Genomic DNA, 10,627 nt, shown 5'->3' with positions numbered 1-10,627 from the left:
GTGGCTTTTTTCAAGCGATAAAATGACTAAATCAGGACGCCCTTCCTGTCTTTAAATAACTTTTCAATGAAATGCCAAAACTATTCACTTCCTGCTTCTCCAATATTTAAGATCTGAAGATCTCAAAATCATTTGAATATTTTGGCCGTGTCGGGCTGTTTAACGGACAAAACAAAAACTATTTTGGAGAATTCTCCTAAGGCACTATGAAATATCTTGACATGTCTTTACATTTCAGGTCTGACAATTAAAGAATTGACAGTGGTGGAAAATGTATTAAATGACTGGTCTGTAATCATTTGGATAATTAATTTTTTTTCGTTAGTTCATTTTTCAAGCCAAAAACCTCTCTGCTAAAACTATTCACATGCTGCTTCTCAAAGATTTGCAGTGTGTTTTTGCAGAAACATTTGAATATTTTGGTGATTTTGGACAAAATAAAAACTATTTTAGAGAATCCACCTAAGGCATTATGCAATATCTTGACATATCTTTACATTTCAGACCTAAAGTATAGACTGATTAGATGATTAACTGCAGTAAAATGTGTTCATGTATCATTCTGATAATGAAAATTATCATTTTTGGGGCAATTTCCAAGCGAGAAGTGGCAAAAGTAGAGCAGCCCAGGTCACTTCCTGTCTGTCTCTCTACACTAGGAACTATCAAAAAACAAAAGCCAAAACTATTCACTTGCTGCTTCTCATATTTTGCAATTTTCTTTTTGCAAAACTACATTTAATTGAATATTTTGGTGCCGAAAAAGCAATTTAGAGACGAGAAAGCAGAAAATATCTTGACATTTCAGACTTAATGATAAGAACAACTCATTGCAGCCATATTTGAAGCGTTCCTCCTGCACACCAACATCTTTTCTTATAGGATTTAGGAGCGTTTGCATGCCAGCGATTACATCTACAGACGTGGTGGAAGCATCAGACGTATCTACTTGAGTTAAAGTATTGATAAACTGCATAAATCCTCCATTAGAGTCAAATTTACGCAGTCAGACGTGTCCTGTCAGGGCCCCATCATCTAATTTCTCGTGTTATTGGATTATTATTAGTGCTGCATTGATTCCTGAGCAGCAACACATGCATCTGTATTTTTATCCTCTTTGTTTGCTCTGTGCTCAAACTTCTAGCCACACCTGATCAAGATAAATCAAAATAAAGTTCCTCAAAGCTGCACTAAAAAGAAAAGAAATACCAAGGCTATGGATGATGTGGGTCCGGTGGCATCGATGCCAGGTCCCCGTGGTGCATATCGCTGCACAGGCTACAGAATGGGAAGTAAATCGCAGACTAATTATGGGAGAGCCCGCGGGTCCCCGTCCGGTTTAGCTTTTAAATCGTGTCTAATCGACTGAGAGCACGTTTAAAAGGAGCCAACGAGTGACTTATCACTGGTCCTGATTCGATTTGTGGAGCTAAATGAACATTTGAGGGCTTCAAATGGCACAGAGAGAGAGAGAGAGAGAGAGAGAGGGAGAGGGAGAGATCTCACCCCCAAGCTGGTTTACGTTTGTCCTTCTTTCAAATGACCAGATTAAAGACCAGAAAATATATTTATACGCAGAAAGAAATCACGTTTCAAGCAAGAAATGGCAAACTCCTGCCGCCCCAGGTCACTTCCTGTCTCTCTCCACTAGAAACAAATCACAATCACAAAATATAAAGACACGGAAAACCAAAGAAATAACTCCAGGAATAAAAAAGTATCCACTTCCTGCTTTACAAAGTTTAACATTTGCTGCTTTTTGGTGAATATTTTGGTGATTTTAGAGCGTTTAATGTAACTATGGCATAAAATATAACATATCTTGACATATCTTCACATTTCAGACCTGATAAAAAGAAAAAACATCAAACTATTCACTTCCTGCTTCTAAAAGTTCAATATTTGCAGATCTTTGCTCAACTTTACGATAATTTATTTGAATATTTTTGTTTTGTTTTGTTATTTTGAACTGTGGGCGCTATAAAATCTAAAATATCTTGACATATCTTTGAATTTCAGACCTGATAATTAAATAATCAACAGAGAAAAAGATAAGAACAGCTAGTTGTAGTTTGCTAAATGAAGATATGAGGGTTTAACATGACACAGAGAGAGAGAGAGAGATTTTAGCAGCGAGCAGGTTTATGTTTGCTCTGTTTCAAATGACCGGATTAACGACCAGAAAACGGATTTATTTGGATAAGGAAATAGTTTTTAAAGCAAAGAAATGCCAAAATCATGACGCCTTCGGTCACTTCCTGTCTCTCTCCACCAGTAACTATCACAGAATATAAAGACGTGAAAGGCAAAAAATCAACAACTTTGGAAAAATAAAACGCCAAATCTATTCACTTCCTGCTTCACGGAGTTTAATATCTGCAGCTATTTGCAGATATACTACGTATATGAAAATCATTCCAATATTGAACTGTGGACCCGATAAAATACAACACATCTTGACGTATCTTTCAGAATTTCAGACCTGATAATTAAAGAATTAACAGAGGAAATTATAATAACAATTAGTCGGGTTTAACATGATAAAAAAAGGAAAAGAGAGATCTCAAATGACCAGATTAACAAACAGAAAATGGATTCTATTCTCCAGAATGACCAGTTTAACTAAAAGAAAATACATTTATATGCAGAAAGAAAGAATTTTTCAAGCAAAGAAATGTCAGAATCATGACGCCCTAGGTCACTTCCTGTCTCTCTCCACTAGTAACTAACACTAAATATACAGACATGAAAGGTTATTCACTTCCAGCTTCTCAAAGGTTATTATTTGCAGCTTTTTGCTCATTATTATATAATCATTTTATAAATTCTGGTGATTTTGGAGAGTATAAGGCACAAAAAAACTCTATAAAATATAAAATATTTTGACATATCTTTGAATTTCAGACCTGATAATTCAAGAATTACCAGAGAGAAAGAGAGAGAATCAGAACTAAGCTGGTTTACGTCTGTTCTGTTTCAAATGACCATAAAAAAATAAATAAATAGATTATTTAAAAAATAAAAATCTGATTTTCCAGTGATCAAGTGTGTGACACATAAAGGAATCTGTCTACGGAGTGAATAAGAGAGAAAGAGGGGGAGGAAGAGAGAGAGAGAGAGAGAAAGAGAGAGAGTATCCAAGGCTTCAGTCTGGTGTTGCTGTGAGCTCCATGTCTTTTTTTTTTTTTCCTTCTTCCAGCTTTCCACTGATGTATATTTCGTTGTCCGCCGCCTTAATTTTGATTTATAGTCCGTCCATAAATTAGAAAAATATGTTTTAGAATTCCATCCCGCGGAGAAGGCGGGCCCGCGATGTCAGGGGATTGGGTGATATTTAAGATGTCAGAAATACATATTGGATTAGTGCGCTTTGTTCCCCCCGCGAAAGCAGGTGTTTAATCATGGCTGATGGCTGGAGCGAAATGCGTTGGGACAGGCGGGGCACCGAAAAACTGGAGCCGAGCACAGCGTCCCCCCCCCCCCCCCCCCCACCCACCGCCGCGATAAATCATAGCGGGCCCCAGTGTTGTTACATTCACACTCAGATGCCCTCCCTCTCCTCCCTCCTCTTCCTCTCCTCCTCCACTCACCCAGGTATGTTTACACTATCACGTGTTGCCCGCGCGCTCGTCTCTCACCTTTGCACCTGCGGGTTAAATCAACCGATCAGGGGTGTAATTGAAGCAATAGTCCATTATCTGGAACCTGACGCCATGACACTAAGACAATTACTCCCTTAATATTAATTTAGATCTAATTCTAATCGGAGATTTGCTTTAGATTACGCACGTGAACGCAGCAGCAGCAGCAGCAGGAGCAGGTGAGGTGTGCAGCTCTCGCGTTAACACGGATGAGCAGTTAATAGATAGATTTTTATTTGTCACATGCACAGTTATACATAGTACAATGTACAGTGAAATGTGTTGTTGTACCTGCAGCCTGTAGTAAAAAGAAATAAAAAGAAAGAAATATAGTACTACAGTAAACAGTAGTATGCACACAAAGGACAAACCGAACTATGAACCCTTATTTTAAGAAAGCTCAAATAAATCTAACTGGTTTTAATTAATGCAATCCATCAGAGGATGATACCCGGAAGTGGTTTTGTTGCTTTTACGCACATCATCATCATCATCTTTTTTTTCCTGATTGTCTTTAAAGCCGGGATGGATGAGAGGTGGTGAATGGGGGGGAGATAGAGAGAGAGAGAGGGGGTGAGCGCATGGGGAGGGAGACGTTTAGGAGAGCAAACATTTTCAAGGTCACCCGGTGAACTGGAACCGGGGGGGGGGAGATGCATGGAGAAAATAGTGCGTTTTGACACCAGCGCGCCGTTTGATTAAAAGGCAAAGTAATGGGTTTAAACACACGCAGCGAGAATGCCGCCAGACTCTGTTGGCTTTCCCTTCCTCCTCTACCTCCCTTTCCTCCTCCTCCTCCTCCTTCTTCTCCTCCTGCAAATTACTGAACGGCGCAGTGATGGAAATAAGGTTGTAATGTTTGGTAATGGAAAAGAAAGCCTAGATGTATTCTCTCTCTCTTTTTTTTTTCTCTCTCTGCTCTTCTTGTTTTCTGACACGCGCAGAATAAATCGGCTAATAACCATGGCGCATGGGATTTATTTTTTTATTTATTTGGCTACCATGAACTGGAGAAGTAATGGTCGAAATGATGAAGCATCAATCTTGGAACGTTTGAGGGCCGGTGAGAGGAGAGAGAAAAGAAAGCTGCCGTGGAGCCGAATTAAAGAACAATGAGAGGAGAGAAAGAATAAATAATAAAAGAAAAAGTGTCAAGCTTGCAGTTCGAGGAGGCAGAGCTCTCTCTCTCTCTCGCTCTCTCTCTCTCTCTGTGTGTGTGTGAGTGTTGCTTCGATGTGGCACCTGCAGAGTGAAGGAACCCGCGGAGCAGAACAAAGAGGATTGCAAAACACACTTGCTTGGAGAGATGATTTAATGCGGGGCTGCGTGGGGAAAACAACCTCAAGCATATTAGCTTCCAGAGAGAGGTGCTAATCATGCATGGTCGCCAGTGGGAACCGCCTGCAAATCAGGGCCCGAGCCGAGCCGTGCCGTGCCGTGCCGCGATGCATGGCTAAATATAGGCTTTTATTGAACATGGAAATTCAATAATCAGAGCACCTTGGAATAAAAGGAGAGGGCTGGGGACCCGCGGACGGGGCTCAGAGGCCTCTGGGTTCTTTCTCTCCTTTCTTTTCCTCTCTGTCTGTGATGTGAAGGCCGCTCTGTTTATCCTGGAACCACCTCCTCAATGAGTCTCTTAATTCGCCTCTAATTCCGCGCGTCAGGCCCGCGTGTCCCCGCTGTCCCGCCCAGTGGCCCCGTGTCGCCCCGCTCTCGACTCTCCCCAGCATTACTCAGCTCAATGACACACGGCAAATTGCATTTAATAAATTAGCTTAATGGATTCGACGATCGGTTAGCGGGCGCAGTGTTTCCTCTGGTTAAGCGAAACATTTATATCCCACAATCTCTCCCTCTTTCACTCTCTCTCTCTCTCTCTGTGTTACATCACATCTCGTGCGTAAAGGGCCCCCCCTCACCCCCCCAGGAGGAGCCAATCATTTGCTTTTCCTGATCAAATAATTCCCCCATAGATAAACATCGCCCCCCGGCCTGCGTCCTCTCCCCTCTCCGTCATTTAAACCTGTGCGTAAAGGTGACCCGAAAACTATAAATCATCATCATCATCACCGTGAGCATCATCCTCCGCTCTCGAGGCTGACTGCGCGCGGTTAAATGTCACGACATCCCCCTCCCCTCCCCTCCCCTCCTCTCCCCCCTCCCTTCCATCCACAACAATCCTTTATGGCCTTCTGCATGTTTGGTTGCGCAAAACAATCTCATCGGACATTATTGATGTTACAGATGTTATAGTAATCAAATTATCGGCCTGTGAAGGGCCCCTCTGTCACCGCGCCGTGTGATGAATTATGGTAAAGGTCACAGCCTGCTGCCGCTTCGCGGAGGCTTTGTACGGTAACGCTCAGGTGAGCTCCTCCAGGGCCGAGCGGGCGCCGCCTTTCTCTCCGTGCGTCCACGTTGTTATTCGTTCAGGTTAAAGGCTTCCTGCGTCTCCGGGGAAGACGAGGTGGAGGTGAGGGCCACGCTTTTATCCATAACACAACTTTACCTCTTGTGTTTGCAGATAATGTGGACTTAACTTCCCTGGGGCATCTGGCCACGGAGAGAGGATAGAGGAGGGAGAAAGGGGAGGGAGGAGGTGGTGTAGCTAAAGGAGAAGTCTGGAGACACTGATCCGATACAGGTGAATTCATACACCGATCAGCCACAACATTAAAAGAATAGCATCGAGGTTACAAGCGGCTGAAATGAGGTTCCTCTAAAGGGTGGCTGGGCTCAGCCTTCGAGGTAAGGGTGAGGAGCTGAGGAGGTTTGGGAATCTTGTTCGGATGCCCCCTACCTGCCTCCCTTTGGAGGTTTACCAGGAGGAGACCCCGGGGCAGACCCAGAACTCACTGGAGGGATTATATATCGAGGAACGCCTCTGGATTCCTCGGGAAGAACTGGATTGTGTTGCTGGGGAGAGGGACGTCTGGAGTTCCTTACTTAGTCTTAGCCGACCTCTGATAAGCGGATTCAGTGTTCTGCTGGGAAACTTTTGGACCTGGCATTCATTGGTGTGGATGTTACTTAGACATGCAGCACCCACCTAGACCAGACCAGGCACCCCCACCCCATAGCAATGACATTCCTTGATGGCAGACGCCATCCCCAGCAGGATGCAGCCTGACACAGACACACACACAAAAACACTTTAGGAACAACTAAAAAAAAACATGAAGAACAGCACAAGGTGTTGACCTGGCCTCCAAATTCACTAGATCCCAAACTGATCAAGTATCTGTGGGATGATCCACAGAGGCCCCTCCCCTCAAAGGCCCCCCACTAACAACATCCTGTTGCCAGACACCACAGGACACCCTCAGAAGACCCATGTCCATTCTCTGATGAGTCGCAACTGTTTTGGATTTGCTTTTATTGCTTTGAATTTAATGACATTTTTAAGGTGGATATTTGTTTGTTTAGTAAAAGGCTGATAGTGACAGTCCCTGTAAATACCACAGAGCTTTGGTTAACGGCTTAAACTGAATCAAAATCTAAAACTGAAAGAAACGTCTTACGTGCTCATATTCAGGCTGTAGTGGAAGTGGAAGATAGTTCAGGATCTCTGCTGATGATCCTCGACTCGTCCAGATTATAACCTGCAGTCAGGATTCCTGAATCAGGGTTGGGCAAGTGAAGAGGAGGTGATGATGATGAATGAATGGCAGTTTGGCCTATGCAAGGAAGTGGGGACGCATTGTACATATTTATATACAGTCTATGGGATGAACGTATTTAATCTAGTGTGGTTAATTGTCTGGTTCATGCAGCCCATAAACCTGAGATTAGCCAGAGATTATCTCACGATGGATTTGATCAAGGTTTGGATTATTATTATGGATTCTGTTTTAATGTATTTCCTCCTGCAGAGAATAAAACCTGATCTTAAATGAGGCAAACATATAGAATCTAATTAATAAATTGTGATGCGTTTCCTTTAAAAGTTCATAAATTGAGTGATTTTCTCGGATTCCTATAAAGTAGATATGGTGCTGGTTTGGTGGGTAAGGTGTGGGGGTGGGGGGGTTGGCTGTCAGTCCCGGCCACATTAATCCAGACGCAATTAGGTGTCAGAGCGCCGCTGTTCTCAGTCTGATGATAGCCCTGGGCTGAGAACAGCGGCGGAGAGGGCCCTAATCAGGAGAGTAAACTCCGCTATATTTCAATTTGGGAGGGCGCTCTTCCGCTCCGGGGGGCCGTGGCACCGGTGATAAATAAAACGCCCATTTACTCCCACCGTTCCTTCCACCACACGCATCCAAAAGGCGCGCCTCGCCCGCCACCAGGGCCCCGTAATCACAGCCCGCCGTTCGGACGGCGCGGACATAAATCACACAATTGGAAACGCCATGATTAGGGATGCCAAACTCAAACAAATGCAGCGTGTAACCTTGTCAGCCGGCAGAGCTGATATCAAATCATCCCCAATGAGAAATGCAGCAAAATGGAACAAGCGACACCTCTCCTCTCCCAAACATCCACTCCACGGAGCAATCCGCGCTGGCCACGCAGGGCCCCGGATCACAGCTGTAATCTTAAACCTAACAAGATTACAGCCTCCTCTCGGTGTAATCCCCGAGTATTATGACACGTCTGTTGTTGGCAAATGTGACAAAAGGTGGCCGCACAAGTGGGCCCGGCCCTCTGCTCCTTTCAAATGTTAACCAGCATGTTCCTGAAGCCGGCTAAAGTGTTAATTGGCCCGATTGAGTCCATTTATCTAATCCCTCAGTTTCCCCGCCGCCCTCCAAGCCCTCCAAACCCGGCCGGTGGATTTTGGGTGAAGTGCTGCACACGATCTCTATTCAAATATTTCCATATGACAACTGCTCCAATTAAAGGCCGGTCACTTTCTATTTAAGCCGCGTCAAAAGATCGGCGCGGTGTGCGTGGCGCAAACAAAAGGATCTTTCCAAAGCATTTAACTCCCCGAAAGTGACTCCGAAAGAGGTCCGCCCCCTCAAAGGCCATCTCGGGGGATTAGATGCTGGATTTGGGAGGAGAATTGGGGTTGCAACACTGCCTCCCTCCCTCCCTCCCTCCCTCCCCACCTCCTCTCTATTGCGCTAAAGAGGGGCCCAGCCTGTGCGTGTTCAGCACCGTGGAAATGAGATGCGCATTTAATATCAGAGGGCCGCGTCCACCGCCTGTGGCCGCGCGCTGCCAGGAGGCCTGCACCGCCTGCACCGCCCGCCAGTGTGGTGTGTTTGAGGTTAATTAAGCGGCCCTGAGAGCTGCAGAAGAAGAATGAGGAGGAGGAGGAGAGGCCAGGTTTGATGCTCTATACATCTGTGATTTCTAGCAAATTCATCCAGTCCCCCACCACCACCACCACCCCGGTGGAAGAGGGAGGATTGTTAAATAGGAAATTAGCATTCAGATGAAAGCCGGGTGCTGCAGAGCAGGACAGAGTTAGAGGTAAAGATGAGTTTGTGTCCAGAGGAAGGACGCTGACTGGCACGATCTGCACACGGAGACAAAAGATGAGCCTCACTCACCCAAAAGAAACTGCTGCGTATGTTTGGATTTAAGTCAAACCAGGTCCAGTGTCCACCTCTCTCCACCTGTAAACTGACAAACCAGAGGAAAAACACATTTTAAGTGGATTAAACCTATTTTTACACCTACAAATAACAATTTCTGATTCATCTGGGGGTTGTTTTCTATCAGTGTAGTCAGAAAAATCACAAAACCTCAGGTGGAATACTTGGATTTGTTTCAGCTTGTGACCCCTACTAAAAGAAAAACAGCTCCAACAAACAGCAGCAATGGTTTACTTGATATTATTATTAGAGAGAAGCCTTAAAGCACATTTAAACTTATGCATCAGAGCTTATATTCCCTTTGCCTCCACAATACGGCAACACCAGGCTCAGCTAAAGTCCAAAACCATCTCCTCTAGAGAAGCTGCAACAGTGAAAATGTCTCACGCAATCATGGCTGAGTCACAGGGACGTATTTCTGCAGAAAAAGGTACTTTCTCTTTTGAATGTTCGATCAATCTGCGCGGATTATTGTGTCGGATTACATTCTGCGTTTTTGGCCGACGGAGGGTTAAAATTCAGATCTGAAACCTCAGCATGTTCCCGAGAGTCTAAGCAGGCGTTCGTCGGCCTTGCACGAAGCGTTCATGGGTCAACCTTCAATAATTAAAAATACAGAAGATATCATTTGCGAACTTGCAACTTTAAACAATTTGGAAACTTTTTAACGTGCATCATTTCCTGTAATCTCAGAGCTGTGACTATATTTTGTAAAATGTCAGAAAGCAGAGGGCGACGTCTTCAGATCGGTTTATTTCTGCAGCCAAGAGGCCAAAACATTAAACTAACAAATATGATATAAGACAGAGGAAAAGCAATAAATCCTAACAATTGACAGACTGAACTGTCAAAATACTGTATATTTTTTAACTCAGTAAATGACGATGATTAAAAGTTAGATATTATTTCTCTGTGAAGGTTGTCTTAAGATTATTTTCCATTATTTAAAACGATGCGGTCACAAGTCTTTGACTTGAATATTTCACTCAGTGTAAGAATCATAAAGCTGTAAGAGATAAAATAAGATGGAACTAGGATTTTTATACCAGATAAATATACTGCCTGGACAAAAAATAAGAAAAAAGTCTCCACCTGGATTTAACTGCAAACAGGTAGGAGCCTCCTATTGGATAATTACTGCTTGGGTGATTATCTTTCAGCTGGCAACAAGTTATTTAACCCCAACTGATGCAATGAGTAGCTTCTCATTTCTTCAACAACCATGTCTAAAGACACATCCTGTGGTCGTGGAAAAGATGTTTGAGAAGGGTCAAATCATTGGCATGCATCAAGCAGAGAAAACATCTAAGGAGATTGTAGAAACTACTAAAACTGGGTTAAGAACTGTCCAATGCATTATTAGAAACTGGAAGGATAGTGGACAGCCATCGTAAATCGAAATCAAATCAAATCAAAGAAAAGCAATAGTAGAACTCA

This window comes from Chelon labrosus (genome assembly GCF_963514085.1).
Source record: "Chelon labrosus genome assembly, chromosome: 22".
Lineage (NCBI taxonomy): Eukaryota > Metazoa > Chordata > Actinopteri > Mugiliformes > Mugilidae > Chelon > Chelon labrosus.
This window is presented reverse-complemented; position numbering follows the sequence as displayed.